The 20,827-nt window shown below is 36.2% G+C and overlaps 1 protein-coding gene and 1 long non-coding RNA gene across 2 annotated transcripts in view; one reads left to right on the plus strand and one right to left on the minus strand.

Moving 5' to 3' along the window:
- Window positions 1-20,827, minus strand: part of LOC119657392 — a 127,409-nt gene that overhangs the window by 54,360 nt on the left and 52,222 nt on the right. The window lies entirely within an intron of this gene.
- On the plus strand, window positions 8,714-9,412 carry LOC119657394. The gene is made up of 2 exons (XR_005250132.1): window positions 8,714-8,911; window positions 9,228-9,412. It is a non-coding gene; the product is annotated as an uncharacterized LOC119657394 (long non-coding RNA).

A 20,827-nucleotide genomic window follows, 5' to 3' on the forward strand; every position in this document is an offset into this window, starting at 1 on the left:
AAAATTTCTTACAAATGGATATTTTTTCAATTACAAAGGCAATCATTACTTCGAAGATATAACCATTCAATCTTTAAAGAATTTTCAAAATCGATTTTTCATCTAAATTTCAAAATTCAATATTTTAACTTTAAACCTATAAATCTGCAAAGTTGACAACAGTTGCCTCATTATGTTAATTTTATTTTTCGAAGCTGTGAAGAACTGCTCAATACACTGTCCGCCCCGATCTAGTGTTAAACAAGTCGGAATCCAAGCTGGTGCTTCCATCTATATGTGGCTAAAAACCGAAAATATTTCTTTCAAACTACAAGATATACGTACATATTACTGAGGTAGATATTATACTCAATCTAAACAAACATTGCCCATTACCGAATACTATACTTATATATGCACTTATAAAAATCAATCGTACATATATTGCTGCTAATATACTATTATTAATTTTATTTGTGCAGATATCGGAACGGGATGTATTTTCAGCCACAGACTTCATTTAGATACACTACAGATTTTTCGTTTGGATAGGTTCTGAGAACGAGAGCTGTTACACTTTTTGAGGGTCATATTTTAAGCCCTTCTTCCTTTACATTTCACCCAATATCAAATATGGGCCAGTTTCGAAAAGTAATAATTTGGTACCCCACATGGCCATATTCTGCAAAAGGAAATTTGCACTTGTCTGTCGCATGAATGGGGAGCCCCTTTACACCGTAGATGTAAAGGGATTCACAGACCAGATGTTCTGACGTGGCAGACAGGTTTTGTTCCACACAAAACCTTGGAAAAGAGATTTCACTATTCCAGTTAATTGGAAGCTCCTTCATTTTAGCAGCTGACTATAACGCAGGGCATTATTTGAAGGTGGCAGCCAGAAAAGTGCAATTCCCTGATGTAAGAAAAACACCCGACTCATTGACTTCTTCTAAACTAAAGGGATCTACGAATACTTCCATGTTGTCAATAATGAAAACCTAAAGTCCCATCACTCACCTGTTATGATGTTGGTTAGCGAAAAAGTGGGGAGAAAAGACTATCCTTCCAAGCTGACTAGTATACAAATGAAGTGGTCAATAATCAAAAAGTACGTCCAAGAAAACGTTTGCATAAATGATTTAATCAATACTGCTTGTTAACTCGAAAAAGAGATCGGATCAGCGACTGAATAAAAAATACAGTGACTGTACTGTTGAGTTTAACGAACTAATTGCAGCGAAACGTAGAAATCATAAAAAAATGGCAAAGGAAAAAAACAGCAAATATAAAAACGAATCCTTTAACAGATATGCCCCAAATCTGACAGCACAAAAAAAAACAGGCTACTCATTGTGGAAGGCTGTGAACGATCTAAAAAGACTCACATAATAAATCTCACCAGTTAAACAGAAATGGGTTCATTCTGCATAGGAAAAGACAGATCTCTCCGCCAAGCATCTAGAAAGTACCTTCCAGCTTCTAGCGCGTCTACATGCTTGACCCCAGTCAGAAAAGTGAACCATTATCCAATACGCCATGTTAAATTAAAAGAGCGGAGGACAGACATTCAAACAAATGTGCGTCCTAATAAAGCTCCTGGATATGAACTTATTACAGGACGAATACTGAAATAATTTCCAGAAAAGCATCTAATCAAATTATTATAAGTAATTAATGAAGCTTTCAGGTTAAAATATTCAGGTTAAAATACGTCCCTCGCCGACGACAAGTGGCTGAAGTTAAAATGGTCGCCAAACCAGGGAAGGGGCCAAATAGAATCGTATCGACCAATATCGTGACTCCCTATTAAAGCCAAGGTATTTGAAAGACTTACCCTTAAGAGACTGAACCAAAACATTGTGGATTGAAACCTAACACCATCTCACCAATTCGGTTTTCGCGAAAATCATTACACAATTCAACAGGTACACAGGGTCACGAATCCGAAAGCAAATGCAATTGAAAAAACCAAATATTTGAAATAATTAAGACTTGCCATTTCTATTTGTTCCTTGGGAGAGCAGACTTGTTAGTACTGATGAAGGGAACATGTGGTTCCCGAAATACCGAAATTTGCAAGCTTAATAAATATTTCTGGCAAATAGAAAAGGCAACCCTTATTATTTTCAAATAAGTTAATCATTAGAAACACCGCGATTACACTTAGATAAAGCAGGTGTACTCAGCCATTTTGATTGATGTCGTCTAGGCATTTGATAAAGTGTGACACCAGTGGCCGTTGTATAAATTGCATAGGGAACTCACAGAATAATTTTTCGATATTTTTAAATTTTATGTATTAGAGCGCCTATTCAGGGTGAAATACAAAGGAACGTACTAAGAATTAAAAAAAAATGCCAGCAGAAGATTCAACACCCAATACATTCTTTGAAATTTTATGGAGACGGAAAAGTCTTGCACAAATTTGACCGCGACGGGAGATGCGCAAACAAAATTCCGCGCGTATGTGATGCAGTGCGTTGGTGTGCGCCCATGTGGTTGCAAGCACATGGCGCATATGGGTTGTTGCGAGCACGTGGCAGCGTCTGTCATAACAACAATCATCGTAGAGCTGTTCATGGCTTAAGACATCCTGGCAGGAACCAAAAACCGAGCTTCCTTAAAGAGTCATTTTACGTTAATGGGAATGGGTTTTTGAGGAATTATGCTTCAAAATTCCTCTATAGGAAGTTTATTGGAACCGGAAACCGGCAACATTCTCGGCAATTTATCCATATTTGTTCCCCTAGGAAGTGAGGAGGAAATATGTAGAGTCTTTCGGATGCATTTCCTATCCCAGGTGAAGAAATGTACATAAGAAAACCATCTAGGCGACATCAACACACCAATACCAACCTTATCCCTACCCGAAAGGTGCACATTGATATTCAGTGCCCCTTTGTCGCTGAAGTTGCTCCTACTGTGTATAGTTTTCTTGGAGAGAACCTAACTACATTGTGAAACCAAAAAAGTACGACGAATTTCCAAAAATTCCAATTCCAACTTAAAAGAAACCAGTCATAGCAGAAAGATCAATAACAAATATCAAAAATGAGCCGAATATTTAATGTATCTTGCTCTGAATGTCCAAAAGTTTATGTCGGGCAAACCCAAAAATCAGTGACCACAAGATTCACAGAACATCTAAGGCAGATAGTAATAGAAAAGCTACCAAATCCATTGTGGCCAAATATATATTAGAGGAAGGACATATAGATATTAACAATATAGGAGTGCTTAAGCAGATACAAAAAAGTACTCTTTAGGATATGTACGAAAGCCTATGAATTAGCAAGCAACTTGCAAATAATAGATTAACTTCCGATTTAGGTAATTGCAACTCACCTTGATTTAGTTTTTTAATTTTTAAGTTATTATAATTAACCAATTAACACTTAGAATGTCCATTAGTATGGACGTTTGCTCATATCACCCAGTATATATATAATAGAACAGAACAAGTTGCTTCCGAAAGATCCATATATATAGAATAAAAAATCACCGCTAGCGGCTGAAACGGTGGGTGCCTTTTAATCCCTTCAAATTGTAGGTAATATTTCAATTTTATAACGATTGTGTGATATATGTCGAATAGCGCCCAACGTGGGGTGTGGCAGTTACCATAATTGAATTGATTATCCAAAGATTCTCAAAGCTCCAGTTACGTAAAACCAAGCTCTAGACTTTCAGTAATCGGGATTTCTATATCTACTTCAAAACATTGCACGTTCTTACGAACAGCATATATTATTACCGTGAACTAACAAAAACCCATTCTATAATTTGTCGATGCCTCTTTTTATGTAAGGGAGTTGTCATGTCTTCAGAAATAGAAACTGAGGTTCTAAAGTAGCGCCATTATTGACACATTAATTTAATGGCTCTTTAGTATGTCTGGTAGGTGGGAGTGATGATGTACTCTGGGAAGGATAGTGTCGAATATCAATCTTCTGTTGCATAGAGCGAAAAGTTCCCTGCTCCAGCTATAAACCGACCACAAATCTACAATGGAAGATTTTATGTTAATTTCATAGATCTTCATTTGCTTCATATGTTTAATACTTTAAATTAATGGAAAATAAGTAATGTTTTGAGATAATTTGGATAAATTTTTCAGACGAATAAGACGCCATGGTCAAAGGGATTGTAGATTCGGCTGATTTAACTCCTGCAACGCTGCAACCAGATGTTACTTTCACCGCCACACTGACAACTTCTGGACACCATACCATCGAAAACGCCTCTCTCGCAATTTTTCCATGATCGGTGTTACCCCATGACGATCGCGGATATCTTCATTTCGGATGTGATCAAAACGTGTCACACCACTAGTCCAACGCAACATCTTCGTCTCCATTACCGCAAGACACTGTTCATTGTCTTTTATAGTTGGCCAACACTCAGAACCGGAGAAGGCGATAGGACCGACGACAATGCGTGAAGCAATTTGATAACCCAGTTCTACATTGGCAGATAGCGTTGGCCCGAGGTATCTAAGTCGCTCTGTTCTGGGCAGATCACTGCCGCTGACAGTGATTGTGCCTGTTTCATGGGGATCGGTCGTCAAAAAGGCAAATTCTCCTCATCATAAAACGGAAGAATAAGTGAGGGTGGATAATCTGTTCACAACAAACATTGTCTTGGAACCCGAAACTGAGTCTCAGCCTAGATTTTAAATACAACAATGGTTCCGGCATCAAAAGAAAACTGCTAATTTGGAACTTAGAACGTGTGCCCGCCCCCCTGTTCAGGACCGCCGCTTTCAGAACACCCAATGAACAAGTCAAAAACTACAAGATAGATGTCTTGGCTGTCCAGGAAATGAAACTATTAGGGATTATCGTGTTTTACTCTTAAGTACACATCATCAATCATGATTAAATTTGACTTGACTTGACAATTGATTTGTTACTGAAGAAGGGCACAACTGGTGCCCGAAATACGTATATACAAAAAAATTATATATCCCATTTCTGGGAAAAAATCATTTGTAGTTTATTTTGATGTGTCACAAGTTTACGATGATTTAATTCTCTCAATTTTTCTCTATTCTCTCTCTCTCTCGCGCGAAAATTATAAAGTGTTCGAATTGGTGTGCCATGGTGAATTAAAAATAAAATGCATGAAATGCATTTTTAATATTAAATTTAAAATCCGAAAACCGCAAAAATACATTTCAAAATTAGAATTAAATTTTTGTTATTTCTATGAAGTTCGCCAAATACATAATTGTGTATATTGGAAAAAGTTTCGAAAAGATCGGCCAATTTTAAATGGTCCAGGAAATTCAAATGTTTCATGGACCATTTAAAATTCGCTCAATGATTGAAAAATGTCTTACATCTAAAGAGAATGTGATCGTAAGCTTCCCTTACTCCCGACGTAAGTACACCAACTTTAAGAGGGGAAGTCTTGTTATACATATGATTAGTCATTAGTCTGTTAATAAGTTTAGTAAAAGAGGGTCTGAGTTTTAAATTGTTGAACCAAGGAGTATCAGATAGAATTGGGAATGTACTCGCGTATAAGGAGTCAGTGATAATAACAATTTTGGCCAGCTTTTTGGTCTTGAATGTTACAATTGCAAGCCATATGGCGGCTAATTCGACTGTTAGAATGGATATCCCATTAGTTCGAAAGCGATGACTCTTCTCACTCTGGTAGATGACATCAGCCCTACCACACGAATCAAAGGACCCTGCTGCAGTATAACGCAACCGTCTGAGATTAATTGTCGAGCATTCAAGAAGCATTGTTCCGCTGTTTGCTCCTTAAAAATGTTTAATTGTTGGTTATAGGGAGTGATAATGTACAGGTTGTGAGCCCTGTTGATGTGAATGTTTTGTATAAAGCTGCTTAGAGTCGAATAGAATTTTTGGAAGACAGCAGAGAAGCCTGGCAACGGGTTGTTCCTAATTTTGTTGAAGGTCTCGGGTTAATTGTTTTAATTTTGATGATTTCCTTGATAGTTGTGGTAACCTTTCTGCGATTAGAAGGCATTTCACTGGCTAGTGCAAAAAATACATGCGGTGGTGTGGATTCGTACGTACCAAACATTTACGGAGTTAGCAGTCGCAAACAAGCAAATTTTCTGTTGTATGCAGGTTAGTGTACCAACGGTAGATGTGGCTATATATTCAGGTATGAATGGCTATAATCATAATATGGTCTGATTACGCTTCGGAAAGTTGTACTGCCATCCCTTGGGTGTAGTCCCTACTTGCAACTAGAGAGCGGTTTGATCGTCCTAGCAGCTGTTTTAGCTTTCGCTAAAGTATCCTTAAAGTTTGAGGTTTGAGTTTTGTGTTCGACATTGTTTGTCTTTCTAAGACGGATACAATGTTAAGATTATTTAACATGTGGCCATTAATTTTAAGTTGAAAACCGCCCCTTTGCTTTCTCGCAAAAATGATGGTGTTAGACTTTTCAAAGCTAATAGTTAATCGAAGATAGTTACATTTCTCAGTGAAAAATTTTGCTTGTCTCATCAGATTTGAAATTGCTTCTACTCTCGTTTTACTGAATGAAATGATCATAAAGTTGTCATAGAAAGGTCGGGATATTAACATCCGATGTGTTATGGAGCTAGGAAGTGTAAAAATTGAAAAGGATCGGGCCGAGGCAGCTTGCTTATGGAAGGTCAGCCGGCGAGGTCATTATGTGCCAAGAGTTAAACACTTATTGTCTTAACAAAGTCTTCAAGTCTTTGTTTCATCATCGGACTGAACATCTGAGCTAAAACATTCATTAATGGTATAGGGCGGAAACTATTTTAATGCGTGCCCAATCTGCCAATCCTTGATAACAAGGATAGTCATATTTTGTTTGATACTATCATGAGATTGTGTTTTGCTGGGGCATTTAGCACCCAATTTAACGTCGCATACAAGCCGACGTAACTGTGAATAAGTAACTGAGCCAAATCAGTGTAATAATTACGGGCGAGCGTAATGCTGACCACATTGATTCTTACAGGGTACTGTCTCTCTTGTACCTTTGCGTCTTGAATGAAGTGCTTAAACATCCTTCAAGGTTCTGATCCAATTGTATTGTAACTATGATCATAAGAGTCATTTCAGTAGAATCGGTGTTCTTTTCCTTCCAGCGATTTGCGAGTGTTTTTAACTAAGCTCCAGAATTCACGAAAATTTTTGGATTTGCACATGTCGGTGCGTATTTTGTTCCAGTGATTGTTTTTGGTTTTTCGGAACATACTTACATCGGACTATAGCGGAATAGAAAAAGAAGAAAAAAAGATGACAGTTTTCTTCTTTGTTTCAATATTATTTGATAATTGATCTAGGATAAGCCAACACGTTATAGGAAAAATTAAATTGTATAGAACAAAACTTAGCGTATATATACATATGTTTAAGTTAAAACGATGTGCAAATGCCATACTTCTCACGATCATTATTAAATTTAAGGATTTGGTATTGCTTTTAATATCATCATTTTCAATCAATTTCAAACTCATTTTTTTCTTCTTCTGTCTACAAATGAGCTTTTAATTGATCAAAATATAACGTTTCAACAGCACTGGCTAACATTTCACCTGCTCATTTTTTTAATGATTACAACCTGCAATCTTGGTCTATTGAAGTATCTTCCAGACTCCTATAGACGCCTCTCAACTGTAAATCAGTCTGAGATCTTGCGTTAGCTGATTAATTATCTAGTTGAAGAATTGAATTTAAATGTGCCAACAATCATAATTAGTAGTTCACCTGGTCAGTATTTCCAATCCTCAAACTTTACGAGTGCGTGTACGTATATCTCATTTAAACTGACAATTAATTCGGTGTAACACAGAAATATTCGAGCTACATGTAGTGCGGTTGCAAAATAAATTAAATGATTGCTTTTGATATTTGCTGGTCCATTCGAATTGAAGTCTCAATTGAGGTTGACTTGGTCAACTTTCAATACCCTCATATACACGGTCTTGTATCTTTTTGTTATGCAAAGAATTGTAGTTCACAATATCTATTTTTTATTGGAAGTCGTTGCATTTAAGTTCAGTGAACTCATTTAAACTAGATAATCATTAATGGTTATACTGCATTGTCTTGGCTCGTATGCTTGCGTCTACCTCAGCCGCCCAAACTGCTTCACGTTTGGGTTTTCTGCCGGTTATACATGCATATGTATGTATATTCAGAGTTTATATTGCAAAAGAAACTTGTTAATCATAATATGATTATGGATGCTGTGGACTCATGGATTGGAAAATTTTTGCAATATTTTGTCAATATGACAGAAGTTCAGGAAATTCCCACATTTAACCTTTACGAACATTGTCGACATATCTGGAAGGAAATTCTGAAATATGTGGTTGCGAGTTTGGGTGTCCCAGCTACCGCTTATCGTATAGCTTGAAACTGCCGGCCATATGTATTTTCGATACTCGTTATTATAATCTTGTCAAATGTAAGATTAAATCTAGTCAACCTATGCACGGCATGAATCATACTATCCGTGATCAATGGAAAAAGCCAACTCCCTGGACAAGCGTTGGTCACGATCAAGAAAAGACACCAATACCGGGCAAATTGAATGTCGATTACCTTCTTAGTCCATTCATTCTTTCACTTGTCCGTTTCAGGTCTAAACTAGACCAGTTTTTAATATATGTAGATTTTTGAAAAAAATACCGAAATATGACTATAATGTCAGCTTTGCGGACCTGTCGCTGTAGATTTTCATTGAGATACTGCTGGATGCAAGAGCTTCCTTGACCTCAATTTCAAGATCAAGACGATATTCGTACTCGTAAAAGTTTTCATACTGAAATTGCATTGGAAATGTTTTATTTCTGATGTGGTTATCGCCCGATAAAAGACCTCCAGTTTGACGAGCATTCCCATGCTCTTTCATCCGAACCTGGTGGATATCAGATATCTATGAATCGCCCAAGAAACCCATGGATTGAGTAATTCAATTTTTTTACATTTATTTCAAAAGTTATGCAAATATCTATATATGTATTAGGAAAAATTGTTTTAGGCATGTTACCAACAAAGTTTCCGCGTCTTTGGATTTGACCATTTATAAAAATGCAATTTTTATGTAAAATATAAAACTTTTGTATGTTTTGCAATTAAGGTTCGGCTCCAGAGTTTTTATTCCAAAGTCGGTGGTATTAAAAGCTGACGAATTTTAATGATGTCCAAAAAAGTGATCTATATTTCCTAATACAAATGTCATGGAATTACTTAAATTTAATTTCTTATCTTATTTGTCAATAGGAGCGCTTTATAGCTTAACTCGAAATTTGAAGAAGATACCGCAATATGCCGAATAGCATTTTTTCTTGCAAGGTTATAAGAAGTGCAAAATGTCGACTCATTATTGAAAGTGCAGTAAACACTAAAGAAGTAGTTTCATATAATGTGTAATTGAAGCTTTTTTCATAAATGGATTTTGGCACATATGTATGTTTTTAATTAATTCAGACGAAGTGTAAGTTGTGAAACTATTGTCGAAAGATATGGAAAGGGAAGGAAAATGATGGAATAAATTATGATAAACAGAATTAAATAAATAAACAGAGGTAGTGAACTCCCCCCTCCAAAATTTACAATAAAAAAATTACAAGTAAAATCTAATTCATATTGCTCTCAGAAAAAGAGAGAAGAAAATAATAAATCTTATTTCTAAAATTCCTAAGACGAAGAAAGTCTAAAGAATCGAGTCTCATTCCAGTACATTACCCACCTTCTAGTAACCGGAAAATAGAGGTTTGCCGAATCCGTGGGTAATCGAAAACCTGTGTAAGAAATTATCAAGCTTCGTTTAAGCAAAGGGAAAGTAGATTCCAAGAGTGGAAGAAAAATGCAAAAATGCACCACAAATTTCGATTACCCTTTATCAAACCGTGTGTTCGAAATGCTGAAAAATAATGGCGGATCTACTCGCTATTAAAGCATAAGCACGGGTTCCTGCTGCGAAAAAATATTGTGATAGACATGGGGTAGCTTATAATTATGTCGGGATGATCAGATATAATTTGCTTTTGTTTTTATTTTAAATTTATTTTTTGCATTATTCATATTTTTCATTTGTTACCCGTTGATATACAAAATAAATATGCCCTAGCTTCGTCGCGGGATGTATGTACGTATCAGTAAGCGGTGAAGGACAATGTTTGTTTGTGTAGGATGAGTATGATTTTTATATTGATATACATAGAATGTGATCCGAAGACATCTTTACTTGAACAGCAAAATGAAAGTAAGCAAAAATGTTATTAGAAAATCTCGAAAATTGCAAGGTAATATGTGTGTTGCTTAAGTGACTTGTTCCTGTCTTGTCTCTTGTCAAACAAATTTTATATACGATGCCAAGAATATTGTATTACACCCAGTATATTTGACGAAATTGTCATCAATTTTGACATAGTCCAACAGCTAGGATTAAACGACATTATATCTAATGGATTGCCAATTTTTTTTCTGGTTTATTCTCGTTGTTTTCGGTCATAGATTCGAAGAAAGGCAGTGGTAAAAAATCGTCTTTCTATTATTGAAGACTTTAACAGCGAAGCCACCCTTTTTCGCTATGCTTTCTTTGGAAAAAAAATTATCTCCTTTGACAGGAGAGCGTTTATAAAAAGGCTGTGTTCATTTATAACGAGCCTGACAAACTGGCTCGCCAAAGGTGTGGGTACACAATCTAACATCGGCCATCCAGTGTCAAGTCTGCTCTGAAGGGTGAAATTGCAACGATTCACGCAGCCAATTGGAAAAATTTGAGTTCCTGTCAGCAGGCGAAAACCTTTCTGTAAAACGCGTGACCCAGCACTTCATATGCATCTGACGGGGCTCCTGAGACCTCAGACGAATATGTCGCTGTACGGTTTTCTTCGTTGAAGAATCTACAACTTCCGTTGACAATATTTTCTTTCTTAGACGGAGAATATACATATACATATTCTCTGTTTCAGGAAAATGTGATCAAATAGGCAGAAGCTTGTGAACGTCGCAGGCGAAAGGCCATTGGATAGGCCACTTTAGGGATTAGTCTAATAATAATTGTTGGCGCAGCAATCCATATTGGATCAGGACCTTCTTTCTTAGAGCACTTCATTCAAGACCGTAACGGTACACTACAGCACACTGTAGGAGGCAACGTGGTCAGCATTGCGTTAGCCTGAGATTATTACCCCGATTTTGACTCAGGTACTCATTCACAGCTAAGTTGACTGGTATGCGACGGCAAATCACGATATAAATCTCACTGCTGTCAGTATTTATGGTAGAAAAAGAAGACGAGGCGGACCCTGCCTGAGATGGAGCGATGGCGTAGGTCAGGACACCAGACATCTTTTATGAATATCGAATTGGTGAACCTTGAATCAAAACTGGGGTGTCTGGAGTTCTTTATGAAGGCAGGCCTAGACCGGATCCCTGTTGTTGCCCTGTTGATGACGATGATGTTACATTCTGCCAAAAAGCTGGCAACATTATACTCAATTTATTTATTTATTTCTTTACCAGTTAATTGTTACATAAGTAGTAGTAATAGTAATTTCTATTGAAGTATAGTAATACCTGTGCATATCACCAGGTGTCTTAGAAACTAAGATGTTACTTATAAACTAAAATAATAAATTATAAAACTTGATTTACTAATAGACCATCCAAAACATAAATTTAAAGTTCTCACACATTTTCTCCAATCCAGGATTTTATTTTACTCTGTTACTTGTTGTTTGATTTTTCCTTAAATACTTTATATTCATTGGGAAGCTTATTGATAATCCTTGGTGCAACAATTCATATTGGATCAGGGCCTTGAAGTGTGTTAGAGCACTTCATTCAAGACCGTAACGGTACACTACAGTCAACTGTAGGAGGCAGTGTGGTCAGCATTGCGCTCGCCCGAGTTTATTACCCCGATTTGACTCTGGTACTCATTCACAGCTGAGTCGACTGGTATCCGACATCAAATAAAGATACAAATCCCACTGTCACCAGTGATATTTGAACCGCGGCCTTTCGTATGATAGCCTTGTGCTCTGACCACTCAGCTATCCGGACACTATTATGATAGCTTATTAAATATTTTTATTGCAATAATATAATTATTTTTACTGCTAATAGCTTTATAAATTTTTAGTGATAAAGTGCTTTGATTTCTAGTTCTACTTGTTGGTACTTCTTAGCTTATTTTAAGTTCATTATGGTGATATAAAATTGCTTCTAGACAAAACAATTGTTTCAGATTTGGCTTCACCTCAAGTAATTATTCCATAATTTACAGTGCTTTCAAAAATAGCATAATAAATTATCAAAATTTTTTCCATAAATTTAGATAGTTTGTAAATGGAAGTAAGATATTTGGTTTTATTAATTAGGTATTTAATGTTCTTATTCCATTTTAAATTGGATCAATTATAATTTCTAGGTATTTGCACCGTTCAACCTTGTTTAGTGATTTGCCTTTAATTTTTATTTCAATATCAGTAGGTGCGCTAGTAGAGTAATTTCTAAATATCATATAGACGGTGTTATCAACATGGAAAGTAAGCTTATTAGCTGCAAGCTATGTATTTATCTTAGCCAGTAGTTTGTTCATTTTGTTCTTGGTTTCATCCAAGGTTTGACCTTCAGTTTCAATAACTGCATCGCTGCATATGATACAATATCCTTTGTAGTTATTTCTGTTAGTGGATCATTTACATATAGAATGAAAAGTAATGTACCTAATACAGTACTTTGTGGCACCAGTGTTTTAATTTCTTTATTGTCACCAAATACATTTTCTACTTTTACTTTCTGCAGTTTGTTTGTTAGATAACTACTTAGTAGGTTTAGTGCATTACCACTTATTCCATAACAGTTTATTTTACATAATAATATTTCATGACTTACAGTATCAAACGGTTTTGCTAAATCAAGGAAATGAAGTTACTATACTGGTTTACTTTTATCCAAATGATTATATAAAACATTTATATTGTAAACTAAGGCGTCTTTGGTTCCTACTCCTATAACCAAGTTGTTTTTTAGATAATATATTATATTTTTTCAGAAATTTAAAGATTCTATCATAAATGAGTTTTTGAAATATCTCTGAAATGCTAGAAATTAAAAAAATCGCCTATAGTCTTTAACTGTGCTGCCATCATTGGATTTGAAAATTGGAAATACTTCCACTCTTTTAAAACATCTGGCCACACAGAAACTCCTACACATAAATTAAAAATGTTTGCTGGAGGTTCCACTACACAAGCAGAGCGCTTTATCTTTTAGATTATCAATTATATCTTTAATTTCATCTTTAGATGTCAGATTAAAGAAAATGGTCTTGGTCGTTGAAGATCATAATTGGGAGTGAAAATTATTTTATTACTTCATTTCAGTTTCCTAAAAATATTTATTCAAGAATAACATCATAAGATCATTCAGATTATCAATCACTTATTTGGCACTCAGTTCCTTTACATTTTCTTGTATTTTTACCCAATTTTCAGTTAATAGTACTCAATAACTTCTCATTATTATTACTATTTCGTTATATTAAATCCTTTTTGAAGTTCTCATTACTTAGGTTTAATTTCCAGATTTTATAGAATTGTTCCTTACTTGAACATGACATTATAATACTTCTAGTTGTCCATAATTTTCTAGGTGTATTCTTAGAATCATTTTTAATATCAGTTTTTTCCAGTCTCCAGAATTAAAAATGCAATATATAATTTTATTTATTTATAATTCAATCGATATATTGCGATCACAAAGTAGAAATTCATTTCATTTGTTTTTATTTGCATTTATTCTTCGCTTTTTAAAGTTAATATTATACTAAGAATTATTGGCTTCTTTACCAATTAGTTTTTTATTTGTAACAAGAAGAGGATAATGATCAGAAAAAAACAAGGATGTCAGTTTCAACGAAAATATTGTCGATGCAAGACCCTCCATCTTCATTATCAGAAGGTCTTGGTATATCTTGAAAACAGGATATTGATGTAACCTATTATCACAAGATTACTTATCTCCAATAATAAAATGATTTTTGCTGTTTTGGCAACCAATCAAATACTAGGTGTGGTATAAATTCAGTTTTGGGTAAATCATGTTATTCATACAAAGCAGAGATTTCATCATAAATGTTACTGCACAGTTTAATTATAGAATAAAGAATCTTTCGTCTGCCATATTCCCCTTTTTTGTTGAAGTCTCTTTTTAATTTTCTATAAAATGTAACAACGTCAGCTTGACTTATTTTACTTTTATTATAAAAAATATGTAACCAGGTAATTGGTAGTAAGAAGAAAAATTTGAAGTTTATCATAATTCGAATTTGCCTTTTTAATGTTTACATACAAACTATCATGTCCACTTCAATTTTGATTACAAGATAATAAGCCTGAAAAATTTTCTTTTTTCTTCACCCAGAAAAATATTTATTTCTTTCATTACTTTTTGAACTACTATTAGATGCCGATCAATTATGATTCGAATCTGTTTCATTCATGTGAAAAAATGGTTGCTATTAAGATTTGAAAATTGTCTACCTTACCGATGCATCTTGGTAAAGTTGGCATTGTTAGATAATCAGTCGATTCTTACTTTGTTTTTCAGAAATTGACACATGGAACTGTCAGTTGCCATATGTATTATATCAAAGTTAGTTCTAAAGTGCTTATTATGGTAAATGCAATTTTCAGATTGGATTGCAGTATTATTGCATTGTCTTGTCTTATGTTTTACAACACTTTTTAGACACGCGGAATCATTATTACGTTTTATACCATTATGCCCAAATCTGCCACAATTGACAGATAGTCTAGTATTAATAATACAACTTTAGTACTCAATGTAGACTCAATTATAGCACTTAGCCAATCTTTGTTATTGGTATGGCCTTTTTCCTTTAAATTGTCAAAATTTATGTCATTTATGTCTAACTCAATTCCAACTAAATTTAATTTAGGTTTTAATGATTCTTCTTTCTCCACTTTGTCATTCTTTGATAATTTACTTTGAAGGACTTTTTCTTCACTGATTCACTTTTTTTCCTAGTTATGTTGATTCGTTTAGTTTTAATAGATTTACTTTTAATAAGACAGATTCTCACGGATTCTTTCAAATCACTCTCATCTTGAATATTTTCGTTTTTATCAATCATTTTATGTACTTCTAATAGCTTCTAAAAAGGTCTTAATTGGTTCCTGGATATTACTCTTCTGTTTTGCAATAATATCTTTTAAGATGAGGTTTTTACACATGATTTCAATATTTAACTGTCTGGATAATACTATTTCCCTTTTCAAACTTTCATACTCATCACTTTCATGCACTGTTTTATTTGGATTTTTTCTTGTTTCCCTTCTTGGGTATTGAGGGAGCTTTTAACAACGTTAATACCAACGCCATTAAGGGAGCCTTGGCCGGTATTGGATTGGAGGGGTATCTTACGCGTTGGATTAAATCCATGCTAAGTACCAGGGTAATCCAGTTGGATTTCGCAGGCAACCACTTGACCTGAGCTATAAACAGAGGCACGCCCCAGGGTGGCGCCATCTCAACGGTGCTCTAGTTAATAGTAATGAATGAAATTGTACAAACATTGGACAGCATCGGGGTGAAGGTGATGGCGTTTGCCAATGACTTGGTGATATTAGTATCAGGGATGTTTCTGTTCATTATGAAAGACATCATGGAAGGAGCGTTGCGAAAGCTGTGCCTGTGGGCCGCAAAATGCGGACTCAGCATAAACCCAACCAAAACGCAACTGATGCTATTTACCACCAAGCCAAGGATACCTAAAATTCATATACCGCCGCTGTATGTATCCTGGATCCTGCGGGTTGAGAAGGCCTGTATAGAAATGGGGTCTCCGGCAGAGGATGGTTCTCTGGATGTATACCGCTGTAGTGCGTCCGATCCTAACGTACGGCTCTATTGAATGGTGGCAGGTTTTGAGAAAAAAATACAATAGGATGATTCTTAATAGTATTCAAAGAACCGCGTGCGCAGATGCTACTGCGGCGCGCGGGGTTTTTCTCGAATACACGCAGTGTATTCAAATCGTATGGTCTCCCAGGTTTCGTCAGTGTATTCCAAGCGGAAGTACTGGCGATATTGGAAGTCTGTCGATGCCTTGTACTCAGCGATGATATCTTCCAGGCTGGTGGGGCAGTGCAGAGACGTGCTGAACCGTCTGGGTGGTACGCTCAAGGTCACCCTTCTCTGGATTCCCGGGCATAGGAAAGGGGCATAGAGGGGAATGAGCGGGCTGACGGATTGGCCAGGCGAGGCTTTGCACTTGGCAGCCCTTCGGTGAATACAGTCGGTGCTCGCGGGCAGTTGTCGGGGGCCGAGTTTACTCGCACTACCTAGCAGCCGCGGGCGAAGGCTTACGAGCTGTGCCAAGTCAAGGAGAATTTGGCCCGCTTATAACATAGCCCGATCACGAGAGCTCCTGTGCCAGACGACCATACCGCCAGGCATACCCTACACTTTGCATTGCCGAGGCTGCGGAGAAGGAAGGGAAACCATTCTTTGGGAACCTCAGAGAGATTTCTAGCTGCAGAGTGAGAGAACTGCTTGCCTTCGTGAAAGCTGCGGACTAGCTCTGAAGATCCGAACCGGCTAGACTCTGCCTAACTGCTCTGCATCACAGCGATAATTAGGCTGCTCGGAGCAGCCACTAATACCTACCTACCTCCTTTTCTTGTTTCATTAGCAAGTTCACTTAAAATCTCTTGTTTGACTTCTTCTTTGTTTTCTTTACTTGCAATTAACTGTCGAAAAGAATCTGCCAATCAGTTCGTTTGCAGCAGTACATGTCAATATTGTCTTACCATTTTTCTAATGAATATAAAAATCAAACAAAGAGCTTGCCCTAAATTTTGGTAGCAAAATGCTAGAAAAAGCTTAAAATGATTTAATGTTATCAAAAATGGAAGTCTACGATGAAGTGATGGATATTCGCCTCGTCCTAGACTACCATCAACCCCTGCAATAGACGAAAACATACAGGAAGTGAAGAAAATTGAGATTGAAAATCGACATTCTAGCTTAAGAGAGGTAGAACGACACCTGGATATCTCTCACGAATTAGCTTGTTCGATTTTGGTCAATAATTTGTACTTAGTGAGTGTCTTACTCCAAAGGAGTTGAATCTTCTTCAAAAAGATTATAGTAAACAGGACTTAGTGGACATACTAGATTGCATGAATTCTTATCCACCATTCATAATAACTGGTGATGATCCATGGGTCTATGAATTTGACAAGTCAACAATCATCAGTGTGGCAGAGAAAATACGAGCTGAAGCCAAGAAACGGAAGGTCGTTGAAGCTGAAAGCTGTACCGAAAAATTGAAAAGATGGAGCCTTTTTTGAAGGTCACAGAATAATAATTTAATAGGTCCCTGGTACTTTTTTGAACAGAAAGTATGTCTTCAGCAGTCGAATTATTGGATAATATATGAGGAAATGTTTTAAGTCAGCCATCCACCGCTTTTTGGCTATTGCATTTTTCCATAAATTTCGTGTATGTTTTTGAATCGTTTTAGTCAACTGTCGCGGGTTCAAACTTTTTGCGGATTCTAGAGCCTTTTCCTTCGATATTGGTCCGCCTATGGGGCGATTGCTTCCTCACATTGAGCTGAACCATTCGCACCTGTTTCGCATGCTCTGTTTCTTTTAGCACTCCTACTAGAACTAGAGTTTCCAAACTCTCTGCCCTTTTCTACCAAAATAAGAGATAAATTAGTACGAGGAATTTCAAATTCAGCAGGAAATTTGCCTTTTTTAGGACCTTTTTAAATCGGTCATATTTTTGTAAAAAGAACCAAAGCTCTAAAATCCCGAAAAAAATGGAGATTGTCTATATAGATATTCTAGATAAAATCACTCTAAATAGATACTACATATTACAAATTTCATATACTCCGAAATCCAGGTTTGCAGAAAGAAAATATGAATACAGAAGCTGAACCTGCGGGGGAAATTGTGTGGACGCCATTATTATCCCTCCATTCATTTTCCTTGAAATATGTATCTATATTCCATATTAATTTGTGAATATCCTCCTGCATATACGAATATAGAAAGATTCTTCATTTGTATTATAGATTTTGACTTAAACGAATGGCTATGTATGAAATATTTCCCCAAAGTTCGAAGATATGCTTCGTCTTGAGAAATTTTCGACTTAGAGGAATTCGACTTAGAGGTTGAACTTTAGATGGGAAATTGACGGGAGTGCTAATGAAAGCCAAAAGTTCGATTACGAGAATAATTCGGGTTAGAAAGGTTGGATTGCATGCACATATGCTCGTACATATCTTGGAGTTTGGGAATATATGAAGGAATATTTTGAATTTCTGGGTATCTATGTAGGAAGGGAAAAAGGCGCATTGAAACAAAAACCGCTCATCCCTGAAGTGTTCAGCTTCTGGTTGCCAGACTTGTTTGATTCCCAATACAAAGGTGGACTTTTGCCTTTGCATAATGTTTCCCTTTAAATTAAAGTTTGCATAAAATTACCGGCTGCAGAAAATTTTGGTAGCTCTGGGATTTTTTCTCCTTGAGGCGTTCAGAAAATAGAAAATTTAATCTGTGAAAAGTGATTTATGCACGGTTGAGTAACTTTCGAAAAGCTTCATTAATTTTCTGCAATTCGTTTTCCAAAAGTAGCCTAATGGTTGTATTTCACGTAACGTTTTTAAATGTTCATAGTCCATCCATTTTGGCATTAAAATTTTACTGAAATGGGCATTGTCTCGAGCTGGCTTACGATGTAAAACATGTTCCGGATTAAACCCAGCCACCGTATCTACCTTTGCCAATCCCGTATAGATAAGAGTGTGGAGCGGAGAATGCGTAATTAACTCAGCTCGTAAAAATGTCTGTTACACTCTGATGATGATATTAAGTGCCATATCGTTCTTGAGTGAATACTTTTCGAAAGCCTAATACGCGCATAACATCTGATCATAAACATCCCAAGTGTTCATAATTCCATTACTTTGAGCACTTATTTGCCATTCTCTGGTTGGAAAGCCATTACAAATGTTCCCGAAAATGATATGTTTGTACCAGAAGAATTGTGCAATCGGCCGTAAAATTTATTGCAAAAATTAATATCTATTACAGACGGAATGATTTAAAACAAATAGCAAATAAAGATTTGTTTATGACGTAAAGAAACACACACGGTAAAATCAAAAAGCCATAGTAGACGGCGAATGAGGCGATAACGTATTAAAATATTGCTCAATCCACTCACCACTTACTCTCCGAATCGGATGGAAATGTCCAAGTTAGAGGTGGTCAAGGTTTCGGCGGTTACAAGAAGTAACTCGAGTCTGCATCGAAGGCGGTTGATGACGCTATTTTAGAAAACACAGAGAAAATGAACGCCGCAAATCTTCAAAAATCCGAAATTTAATTTAACAAATTTGTACAAGAGCCGCATGGACGTTAGCGTTAGCCGTAAGCCAGTCGGTGGCCAGTCATTTTTAAGTGTTTCGACAAAATTATGAAATTTCTGGAATTTTTCTCCACGGGCGTTAGGCAATCGCGATAGCTTTTTTATTCATCTCTATTGGTATTACACGCTGAGATCCGGTCCATTGAGAATGGATTACCAGAAATTTTCACGGATTAATACCGAGGCCAGGGCGATGAGCAACTGTGATCAGCTACTGAATGATCTGATTTGGTATTTTTTTGAAATTAAAAATTGATTGAATATGCGGGATCCCGTGCAAATATTCAGGTAGGCAGAGCCTATCCGATTTCTTATGCTAGACAACGAAAGATGGTACTACTATCGATTTCTTTTTGTGTGGCTACATACAAGCTGATGGGATGCAAGCATCTATTATGAAGATGACCTTTACCGATACTTTGTTACATATAAGTAAAAAATTGCGAAGAAAATGGGATACTTAAGATTTGGATCATTTTTTGAGCGAATGAAGGACTGGTAAATTGGCAAAAAGCTGTGGTTGTGTAAATTGTTTATCAGTATTTTTATAAGTAGAAAATGAATAGCATGAAGCGCTGATGTAGAGAATGCCAACCGAATTTTGAAATAGTGCAATATTTGGTGTGAGCTTGCATAATTTGGGATTTGATTTTTCTTCCCAATGAATCAAAGGATGAATTTAAATAATGGACATTTTTTTATTCACAACACTAACTTAGCGTTAGGGGTCTATGTTCAATATGCAATTGTTCTTTGTGTTGTCCGAGTTATATGCCTATTCGGTCATGCTTTGGGTTAAGGTTGCAATAGCAGATAAAATCTCAGACGATATCAAGAGTGAGATCCGCCGAACAGGGATTAGTTTTATCTACCTGACCAGGTTCCACTTGTTTGCTGATCGATGAACTAAAGCAGCAGCTCAAGATTGTCCTCCTTGCACTGTGAGATCACAGACATCAAATACATGCTCGACCTGATTCGCCCCCTTTCAGTTGATTATTGAGTACCGGGTTATCGTAAGCTAAACTAAAACGTAAAAATCAAAAAAGATGTTGATCGTTAGAAGACCAGGGCCTACTTCCATCCATTTACATGTTTTTCTGTGTCCTAGCCTTGGTCCTAGCGTTTGACGTTGGTCCAAAATTGGACGTCGTAAAGTCAACTTACTCTACAACTTTGTTAATAATTATTGGATTTTTTTTTCAAAATTGTGAATTATGTTCCTACTAATGATTCTAAATTTTATACTTCTAGGGCGAGATAATTTAAGATAAAATAATAATACGCTATTATTAACTTTATTTGACCAGATACCGGAATAGGAATTTATGATACCTAAATTTCGTATTGATGCACCATTGTAACGAAATGGTGAGTGCCTTGAGTTCAAAAAA

The sequence above is a fragment of the Hermetia illucens genome, chromosome 5, assembly GCF_905115235.1.
Source record: "Hermetia illucens chromosome 5, iHerIll2.2.curated.20191125, whole genome shotgun sequence".
In the NCBI taxonomy this organism is placed as follows: domain Eukaryota; kingdom Metazoa; phylum Arthropoda; class Insecta; order Diptera; family Stratiomyidae; genus Hermetia; species Hermetia illucens.